This window comes from Arachis duranensis, chromosome 6 (genome assembly GCF_000817695.3).
Source record: "Arachis duranensis cultivar V14167 chromosome 6, aradu.V14167.gnm2.J7QH, whole genome shotgun sequence".
Taxonomy (NCBI): Eukaryota; Viridiplantae; Streptophyta; class Magnoliopsida; order Fabales; family Fabaceae; genus Arachis; species Arachis duranensis.
Genome location: NC_029777.3, coordinates 84,700,455 through 84,712,546, shown reverse-complemented (window position 1 = coordinate 84,712,546; position 12,092 = coordinate 84,700,455).

The window sequence follows — 12,092 nt, the reverse complement described above, 5'->3', positions numbered from 1 at the left end:
GCCGCAAACGGAGCGGCAATCAGAGCTCTAGATCAAAAGTTATGGTGGTTTGAAGATCAAGTGAGAGAAAGAACTTGAGAGAGTGTTCTTCCCTCCATGACCTCCATTTTCAGCATGTGAGTGTGTTTAGTGAGGAGAGAGAATGCTGAAAACTAGGGTTTTGGTTTAGTTATATTGGGCCAAGGGCCCACTTTGGGTCCGGTTGGCCCGGTTTGGCCCGTTCGATCCAATCTTGGTCCGAATTCTATAAAATTGGTACCGAAATTCTCGTCTCAATCTCCTCTATCATATTTAGCCATAAAAACCACATTTTGGGCTTTCTAGAATAAATTCTCATTTATAGGTTAATTAGCCATTAATTAACCGGGTTTTACACAGTATGACGATTATACCACATTCGTCCAAATTGTTTTAGACCATATAAAGATCTTTGCAATTTGACTGAGTATAATCCCTGAAAATATTCATTAGATGGTTTGGATATCTTTAATCCTTCAGGAACTTTCAAATAGATATCACGATCTAATGATCTGTATGAGTAGGATGTTACCACATCTATTAAATGCATATGTAGTTTATGATATACGGATAAACTGACTAAACAACGTAACATTATTGCATCCACTACAGGAAAATATGTTTCTTCATAATCTATGCTGGGCCTTTGTAAAAAAATCTTGTGCCACAAGTCGAGCTTTGTAGCGTACTTCATTTTTCTCATTTTGTTTTCTCGCAAATACCTATCTGTATCCAACAGGTTTTACATCTTTTGGTGTATGGACTACAGGTCCAAAGACTTCACATTTTGCAAGTGAGTCTAAATCAGCCTTCATCGCTTCTTCTCATTTTGGCCAATCATTCCTTTGTCGATATTCTTCGACTGTTCTTGGCTCAAGGTCCTTACTTTCATGCTTGATATTTAATGCCACATTATATGCAAATATTTCATTGACAATTGTCTTATTTTGGTCCCATTTTTCTCCTGTAAAGACATAATTTATTGAGATCTCATCATTTTCTAAAATCTCAGGTACCTGAACATCTTCTGACGTCAAAACTATATCAGAATTTTGGACAACTGCAGGTGTCTTTATCATGTCTTTATCTTTTTTAATAGGAATAGTATTTACCTCTTTTCTTTTTTGAGAATTTTTGTCTTTGGAATCGATAGGTCTACCACGCTTCTGGTGTGAATTTGTTTCAGTGACCACTTGTCCAACTGAGACATCAATTCAAATTGGGGCATTTTCAGCTGGTATATAAGATTTGGTTATCCTCTTTGTATCAGAAAATGTATCAGGCAATTCATTTACTATTCTTTGCAAATGTATAATCTTTTGAAATTCTAGTTCACGTTACCTTGATCAAGGATCCAAATGCATCAATGATGATGCATTTCAATTAAATTCCTTTTCAAGAAGCTTATTCTCTTTCCCCTAATGTTAGAAATTTTGATTCATCAAAAATGACAATCTGCTAATCGAGCTTTAAACACATCTCCTGTTTGTATCTCAAGATACTTCACTATAGCGGGAGAATCATATCCAACATATATCCCCAATTTTCTTTGGGGTCCCATTTTGGTGCGAGAAGGTGGTGCAATGGGAACATATATCGCACACGCGAATATTTGTAAATGGAAGATATTTGGCTGCTGGCAAAAAGTTAATTGCATAAGAGAGAACTAATGGTAACTTGTTGGCCTCAAACGAATAAGTACTGCAAAATGTAAAATAGCATGCTCCTAAGATGAGGTTGGGAGATTTGTTCTCATAAGTAAGGGTCTAGCCATTAGTTGAAGGCATTTAATAAGTGATTCTGCTAACCTATTTTATGTGTGAACATAAGCTACTGGATGTTCAATGCTTATTCCGTTAGCCATACAATAAGCATCAAAGGTTTGAAAAGTAAATTCATCAGCGTTATCAAAATGAATTACTTTGATTAGATTTTCTGAAAGCTGTGTTTTTAATCGAATAATTTGAGCAAGCAATCTCGTAAACGCCAGGTTGCGAAAACATAATAAGCACACATGTGATCATCTCAAAGATGCGTCTATTAAGACCTAAAATATGTAAAAGATCCACATGGTGGATGAATAGGTCCACATATATCTCCTTGAATCCTTTCTAAAAAATCAAGGGACTCAAATCCAATCTTTACTAGTAATGGTCTTAAAATTATCTTTCCTTGAGAACATGTAGCACAACAAAATTCACTAGACTTAAGAATCTTCTGATTCTTTACTGAATGTCCATAGAAATTTTTAATAATTCTCTGCATCATGGTTGTTCCTGGATAACCTAATCAATCATGCCAAATTATAAATTCATTTGGGCTAGTAAATTTCATGTTTACAATGGCATGTGATTCAATTTCACTAATTTTAGTGTAATATAACCCAGATAAAAGTGAGGGTAACTTTTCTAATATAACCTTTTTATTTGAATCATGAGTTGTGATATATATGTATTCATGATTTTTCTCATTCATTGTTTCAATAGATATCTATTTCGGCGAATAACTTTGAAACTCAATAAGTTCCGTAGAGACTTAGTAGACAATAGTGCATTATTTATTATGAATTTTGTTCCTCCAAAAAATAAAATTATAGCTCTTCCTACTTTTGAGAATGGTATGCGAACTTGCACTATCCACAAGGCAAACATCTTCATTATATGTCATTGTCATTTTCTTCAAAGACAAATAATAATAATAATAATAATAATAAAATGAGTAGCAGTACATGCACAGTAAAATTGTATTTTTTATTGGAATTATTTTTCTAAAAAATATTGTACATAAAAATAGTGTCATATGCTAAAAATTTTATTATTACTACTATTATTATTATTTTAAAACTTAACATATTTAATGATTTCAAAATTCTTAAATATAAATATTAATATTTTATTAAACATTATTTATATATATCATACTTGAAATTTAAATACATTAGAAATAAAACTTAACAAGAAACTTTTTACATTATTTATTTACATGAGTACTTTAGCAAACCCACATATTAAACTTTTCATTATTGATCAAATGACCAATATTTCCTTTAAGATTCTCAAAGAAATTAGATACATCATAATCAGTGGTGTAATTTTCAGTAACATTCTTTGAAATAAAACTTGTCTCCTTTCCTTTGTCATCCTTTTTCAAGGATACTTGATAAAGATGAACTAGGTGCCTCGGAGTACAACAGGTACACGACCAACGGCCCTTTCCACTACAATAGAAATATTTATCTTCTGTTGATTTATTTTACCCATTGTTTCTTTCTTTATCCTACTTCTGATGAGATCCTTTCTTGCGAACATAATTTTTTTTCTTTCCATAATTTTTCTTGTCACCAAAACCTTGTCATTTACCTCTTCTGGGGTTATGATTTGCCGCATTTGTTTCAGAAAATGGAGCAGCGCCAGCTAGGCGTGCTTTATGATTTCTTAAAAGTAATTCATTGTTACGCTCAGTAACAAGAATGTAAGAAATTAGCTAAAAATATTTTTTAAATTCTTTTTCTTGATACTGCTACTGCAGGAGCACATTTGAGGCATGGAAAGTCGAGAAAGTTTTCTCTAACATATCATTATCAGTTATCTTTTCCCCACATAATTTTATTCGTGAGGTAATTCAGAACATTGCTGAATTGTATTCATTTATGAATTTAAAATCCTGTAGATGTAAGTGTGTCCACTCATATCGGGCTTAAGGAAGTATCATTGTCTTTTGACGATTATACCTTTCTTCAAGATTTTTTCACAGATCTACAAAATCTTTCAATGTGAGATATTCATTTTTCAATCCTTCATCAAGATGACAACAAAGGAAGATCATGGCTTTGACTTTATCCTTTTGGAATACATTATTTTTAGCCTTAATAGTATCTCCAATATCCATTGAATTAAGATAGATTTCGGCATCTAGTTTTCATTATAAATAGTTATTTCCAGAATATCAAGAGTATTAAATTCAAGATGAGAGAGATTCGACATAATAAAAATTTATTACCTTAGTCTTCTTAATTAAATTTTGATCAGAATCTCGTACTGATAACGTGTTGTAAATTAAAATAAATAAATAAAAAAGAGGTAATAAAATAAAAATAACGAAATATAAATAGAAGACAATGATATTAGTATTCACAAATATTATTATCCTACTATAATAAAGATAATTCATATATTGTATTTCAGCATAAGTATACGAAGAGTAAAAAAAAAATGTTTTATTAATATTGTCATGTGTTTTATCAAAAATTTAAACATCTATTTATATACATACATAAAATTATTTTTTAAATTCTATTAAATATATTCTTTTTTGATAATATTAAATTGTCGATCATAAATGGACATCCACCTACCATTCTACTAATGCATTATTTGGTTTAGCTAATATCAGATTATTTATTCATTCCTCACATGAAATTTTCGTAGTTGTATACTTGTATATATGGATCCAATGCCACTTTGGTACTTCATTATTGACCGCAAGTCAAAGTACAAATTCACCTAAATAGTGATACCATGCATCATAATATATTTTTATGGAACAATGCCAGCTTTGGTACATATATATAATTAATGCCGGTTTCTCCATGTATTAACATATGCAATAATAATTACAGAATATAAGACGGAATAATCCACTAAGGTCATAATCTCAATTTCATTTTCAATGATATATGTTTGTTATTTCATATACAATTTTTTTAAATAAATGACCAACATTGAGAGAAGGCGGTAGTAACTCATCATAATTACTTGCATGAAGTCTTTGTCTTATGCGCAACAAATTGATTGAATAATTGGGAATCATTTTATATAGATAATAATTCCAATATCATTAGGTTGAAGACCATATTCATTTTAGTTCATAATTACACTTACGAGGGGGACATATATACCCACTTTGATTGCAATTCAAGTTATGCGTTAGTAACACTTTTTCTTCCGTGACGAAAAATGATTCCAATGCAAGGTCATTAATTTAATTAATAAAACAAATAGTAAATTAGAATTTTTTATAAATGAAATAAAAAAAATACAAACTTACAAATTAAGATCTCCTGAACTAAATTTAGTTATTACACCCATATCCTATTTTTCTATGTATAAATTAAATCATGCTTCGAATCCACGAATTAGAAAAAGGTAACCATAAATTTAGTATATAAAATTCGTGTAAATCGTAGATAGATAACAATCACAATTTATGAATATTCTTATTATTTGATAATTTATAAATTGTGAATTAGAACCATAATTTATTCTCACTACTTGACAGTTCATAAAACATATTTTTTATCCATAATTTAACACAATAACCATAGATTGTAGTTTTAATTTGTTTCACGATTTATTCACAAAATTTATGTACCAAATTCATTATTAACAACCACGATTTATACTTTTATTCAAATTCATAGATTTGAATTACGGTTTTTATGTAAAAATACAGAATAAAAATGTAACTACATTTATTGTAAGAGATCTTTGTAATTTTGTATTTTTTTTATTTTATTTATGAAAAAATAGTAGTAAATTATGAATGTAAATTACTTATAGCTGTTTGTGGGTATTAATTGTAAATTGACTTATAATAGCAATAAGCAATCGGTCGTTTCAATGAACTCACTGGGTCCATATCATTGATTAATGTACATATCATTGTTAAAAGAGTAAATGATTAAATTACCTCTTAAAATATTATTTATTTTTTAAATTAGTTTTTAAGAAAAATTAATTAAATTTATTATTTAAAAATTTTAAATTAGTCATGTTAGTTTTTTTGTTCTTTTTTTGTCAATAATGTTAAAATTTGTTATTGTGACACGTTAAATAATACTACAACATACATTTAGGAGTTTTATTAATTGACTATTAACATAATAAATTTATGAAATTAGATCAAATCAACACTAAATTGACGGATTTCAATGCCTTAAGTTCTCCCCAAATCTCCTCAATTAGATTTTGATTTGATCTAATTTCATAAAGGAAAAGTATATAAAACCAAAAACTTACCAGCCAAAAATTAAACAAAGCCACATTAATTTATATTAATAATTAATTAATTTTAAATTTTTTAAATTCAAAATTTAAAAAATTTAAAATTGATTAGATAAACCTAATTAAAAACCTATAAAAACCATCTCTCCTCTCTCACATTAACCTACCTACCTCCAACAATCACACAGACCCGCCCTCTCTCTCTCTTAACCCACTCCGCCTTGCGTCATGGCTTCCACCGCTGAAGCCGCCAGAGAGTTCCTCAAAATCCATGAAACCTCCTTCTCCACCCCCCAACACACAAACCGTACGGATCCTATTGGAAGTTCATGAAAAAGGTGTGCATGTTGGAGCTCCTGGGCAGCAAAATGCTCCACCAGCTCCTCCACGTGAGGCAGCAAGAGAGAAAGAGGTTCCTTAGCGATTTGGCAAAGAAAGGGTTGGCCGGTGAGGCTGTGGATATTGGGGCAGAACTCATGATGCTGACTAACAACGTGATATCGATGATGACGATGAGGCAGAAGAGTTGTTCTGAAAGGGGAGGAGAAATGGAGGCACTGAGAAAGGTGGGGGAGGACACGGTGGAGCTGAGTGGAAAGTTCAACGTGTCGGATTTCTTGTGGTTCATGAAGAGTGTTGATATTTCTCAGATCTTCTTGATGATGAGTAGGGGGAATGCGCATTTCGTGCTCCTATAGTTTGGTAGATATTTAGGTGTCGTTTTGATGATTAAAGAGACTGTAAACTACACACTTGATCTTAGTTAAAATTGAACAACTACAAAAATATAAAAAAATATTCATTTAGTATGAAAAAAAATATCGTAATACTTAACAAAAGAAACATCTAATTATATTTTAGCAAAAATAATTAAATATCTATAAAATTTTAAAAAAATATGAAATTTTTAAAGAAATAGAGACATTCACATTTACAATACAAAAAAATTCGAAAAATATATAAAAGAACATCTATTTAGTATGAAAAAGAAACATTCCGATACTTAGCAGAAGAAACATCCATATATATTAACTCGTAGAAATTTTGGATTCACCCAAAGGTATTTGGCTGATTTTTGGCTAATACCCTTTTGGTTCCCTAGCATTGTTCTTTCATAAATTAATAATGTTAATAGTCAATTAGAACTACTAGATGTGTGTTGTGATGTTACTTAACGTACCACGTCAACAAACTCTTACGCCGTTAGTAATGAAACTGAAAGAAAGACTAACATCACTGATTAAAAATCTTTAAAGCTGTATTTCTTCACAGGAGACAGGACACTGAGAAAGGGACACAAAGATGTAAAATCGTATTTGATAGATGAGATATGGACAGAGACATTATGTTCAAAGACACTGAATTAATATATTGTGTCCATTCTAACTGGAAGGATATAGAGACACTAACAAGAAACACAACTTATTTTTTATTTTTCTTTCATTATTCTTATTAATTTTTCATAATTATATTTTTATTAATATATTTTTTTCTCAAATATTTTGAATAAAAAATGAGAATAAATTAGATTTTCATAATTTGTTCTAGTTTATCACTAAACAAAATATAAGAACATAAATTTTGTGTCTTATCTTGCCTTATTCTCAGAAACAAACGCAACATAAAGGACGAATTTGATTAAAAAAATCTTTCGGGGATCAATTTAGCGAACAAGTAATCTTTCAGGGACTAATTTAACCATTTACGCCATTATCTACTTAATATACTAAAACTGGATTTTTTCCCAACTAATGGAAGTGAGGTGTCGATTCCTCATAAATTTATTTTCCCGCCAAAATCAATGCACTATTTTCTCTTCTAAGTTTATTTTATAAAAATATCTTTATTATAATTATACTATAATTAGTATTTAAGTAATAATACATAATTATACTAATTTAGAAAAATATCTTTATTTTTAGAAAATACTATTTTCATGTAATGAAAGTACTATTCTCTCTTCTAAAATTATTTTTTAAAAAATATCTTTATTATAATTATATTACAATTAACATTTAATGAATAATGCATGATTATACTAATTTGGAAAAATATCTTTATTTTTAGAAAGTACTATTCTCATGTAATGAAAGTACTATTCTCTCTTCTAAAATTATTTTTAGAAAAATATCTTTATTATAATTATATTACAATTAACATTTAATAAATAATACATGATTATACCAATTTAAAAAAATATCTTTATTATAATTATATAAAATAATCTACTTAATATACTAAAATTGAATTTTTTCCCATCTAATGAGTAAGGTGTTAATTCCTCATAAATTAATTTTTTTTTTCAAAATAAAAGCACTATTCTTTCTTCTAAATTTATTTTAAAAAATATCTTTATTAGAATTATATTACAATTAGCATTTGATGAATAATGCATAATTATACTAATTTAAAAATATCTTAATTATAATTATATAAAAAATTAAACATAAATTTATAATTCTAATTGCTATAAATATGATACTAACGTTCATATTGGTAAATTGATATTGTAATAATTAATTTTTTTAATTATTTTTGTACTACTAAAGGCTATATATAGTGTTTTTTTGTGGTTAGTGAGTCTAGATCTAAGAATCAAAGCATTTTTTTTCTAATCTGTTATTCTTCTTTGATTGGGCAATTGTTTCTAAGGAGCTTTATAGGTCAAATTCAAGTCACATCCCCTCCACGTTTTTTACATTTGTCTGAAAATATTCGAAGTGGAGCATATAATGAGATTGAAATATTGAATTTCCTCAATTTAGGTTCTGTTTTGAAAAATTCGTGCCAACCTTGAAGATGCAATTCAAAGATTAGTAGTATATTTAAATTTTCTTCTCTTAAACTTTTTGTATTAAAAATAATTTTATAACATGTTATATTTTTTTCAGAAACTACCGGCCTTCTGGTGCATTAAGCAATGCCATTGAGGAGAATACAAGTCAATTTAATTTGCCAATTTTAATAAGAAGATAGTCTGAATTTGTACGGATTCTAAGTGTTCGATCTTATGATGTTATTTCGGTTGGTTGTTACAAGAATGACTCTAATCTATACGTATCTAAGAATTAGAATAGATTAAATATTATTTAAATAATTTAGTTCTAATATTGGTAGTTGATTAAATTAGTTTTAGAGAAATTTAAATTGTTGTCTCAATTTATATATTATGACTATGAGTTAATAGTCAATTTCGTCCCTAAAAAATGACCCGATCTCCATTTTGGTCCTCAAAAGATAAAATCAATCAAATTAGTCCTCAAAAAATAACTGCGTTGGTCAAGTTCGTCCTTCTGTCATCTCAGTGACTAACGTGACTAACGATCGCTAGCGTGGAACGTTAATTGACAGCATGGCTCCAAAACGACGTAGTTTTATTTGTTTTGACCCCAACCCCTAATACGACGTCGTTTGATTTCCAGAATGAATATTCAGGCGTTTCTTCCCATCACCACCTCTCATAGCAACCATGTCTCTGTTTCGCTCCAAAACCTCTTGTTTCCTCTCTTTTCTCTGAAGCTTTGCCCTAAGACACTTGCCGAAGAATTGAACCTGCCTGTTCAGTTCACCATTCTGCAAAACGATATTTGCAGACGGATTGCACTAACAGAGTGCAAAGTTGGAGGACTCATAGAGACTGAACACCAGTGGAGGAAGGCATCGTAAAGGTAAAAGGTAAAGCTTTAATTTTTTTGGTTGTTATTTTTTGTGGCTTTGCATTGTTAGTGTGTATCATTGTATCTTGTTGTGTTTATATGGATTGTTGAGTTAGGTTAGGGTTTGGAATTTAATTTAAAATATATTTGTCTGTTGATGTTGCTAATCAAGTTATGATATTAGGTAGAATATTTTTTTTTTGAAGATGGAACGACAAGTTTCAGGGTTATTTTGTTGTGGGTTTATAGGTTTGGTACATGTTCATTCTGGTGTTAGACTAATTTTTGTTATGATTATGACTAGGTTGTGTGATGTGGATTTATGTTCTGGTGTTGCTATGTTTTTGTAGATGGAAAGTCCTACAATGATTTTTGTATTTCACTATGGTGGAAAGTTTAAAAAGGAATAGGATGGATATCTATATTATGAGCTGGATAACACAGAGGTTGTAATGTGCAATGATTGTAGAAGGTTCCTGGTATTCCCCTTGACAAAGGGTTGAAGAGGCTAGCCATGGATGCCGACTGAATTGTAATGAATGCCTCACCCAAACCAGCTGCAGCTGCATGGCATTTGTGCCAACTCCAAGTTTCAAACCTCTAAAAAAGAAAGATAAAGCCATTTGATTAGGATCATGTGTTTTGCTCCATGGTTGTTGCCTATGTTTTTATATAGGGCTATGTCTATCAAGTCCCGTCTTAGATAAATGCATAATGAGCCTACCAGCATATCCAGGCCCCAATGTTGATGCTTGAGTCTCGTAATGACTTTCCAAATTACAATTCCATGAAGAGCTGCATAACAAATGAATATCAGGATTGAATTCTCACGATTAGAAAATTCACTTGACTATGGCAGCTGCGAACTTTCACCATTGATTGAATAATCTTGTGGATCTATGTTAGAGCCAACCTTATCATTTAATGGTAGAAATTCATTCATGACATGGTCAAGTTGACTTTCTATTTGTGAGGCTCTGTCCCCAATGAAAATATATCTTGTTCTTGCATGACAGTACTTAGATTGTTACAACACCTTTGTATATATTAAGTCCTCATTGTTAATAATCTTTGCACATACACAAGTTTTGTATAGTGATTTGAATTAGTTATATTTGGTGTTGCCAAAATGTAATGACAAATAAGGGTAAATCATAGGACTTACCCTGAGCCTTATTTTGAGTTATAATTTCTAGCACTTGGATAAGGCTGCTTACATGTTAGTGTTGTTCTAATATAATGCTACTTATTGTTTGACTAGTTAGTTACTTTGTCTTGCTTCTCTTTACTTAACAGCTTACAAATGATTGTTGTAATAGCATCATTGACAAAGCATGGATGAGTTAGGAGAATTAGATTTTTTTAATTGAATAAAATAAAATTATATAAGGACTAATTTGATTAATTTTTAAAATTTTAGAAAAGAAAATGACTTGCGTCTGAACTTTCAAGTACTATTTTGATTATAAATAATTTTTTACATGTCAAATGACACGTGACATGCCACGTGTCACTGATCTGACACGTAGCGTGCCTCGTGTCACTGGTCTGACATGCCAACCAATCATCTTGTGACACGTGGCATTAACCCACCACGTCAGCATGTGCCACGTGGCATTTAACGTGACACATCATCATCCAAATGATGGAAGGACTAACGTGACCAAGTCGTGTATCTTTCGGGGACGATTTTAATTAATTTTATCTTTCGAGGACCAAAATGAAGATTTGGGTATCTTTCAGGGACGATTTTGACTATTAACTCTTATGACTATTCTTTATGGATATGTTATTTTTAAACTTTTTAATATGATTTTTTTTAAGTTTGTTTTTTTTTTGGATATATGTATCACATTTTTTTGTATTTCAGATTAGTAATGCAATTATTAAGAGAAATATAATTCATCAATAAATTAGAATGATTAAAAGTTTAATTATATTGTGTGGACACAAAATTGATTAATTAAGATTAAGACGTGAAGAAAAAAGAGTCACAATATGTAGTTTTGCTTTCTTGCCAATATATAAAAATACGTGAAAGAAAAAAATTAAAATATTACCATTTAAAAAAATTGTTAATCATGCATATGAAAAGGAATTGGAGAATATGCATGGTTATAAAAAATAAAAAATTATTACTCGATTGTAGAATGAAAAATAATCATATATATATAAAAATAATCATAACAAAAAAATAATTAATACATGTGACTTAAATTTTTATATGTACAATTAATATATATATATATATATATATATATAAACAAATATTTAGAATTATTTAACAAAATTAATATATATGTATAGATAAATAAAGAAATTATTATAATTTCTAAAAATTATACATGAATTTTTTTTCTCAAATAAATTTATTCTAATTATATTACAATTAGCTTATAAATAATGCATGATTATA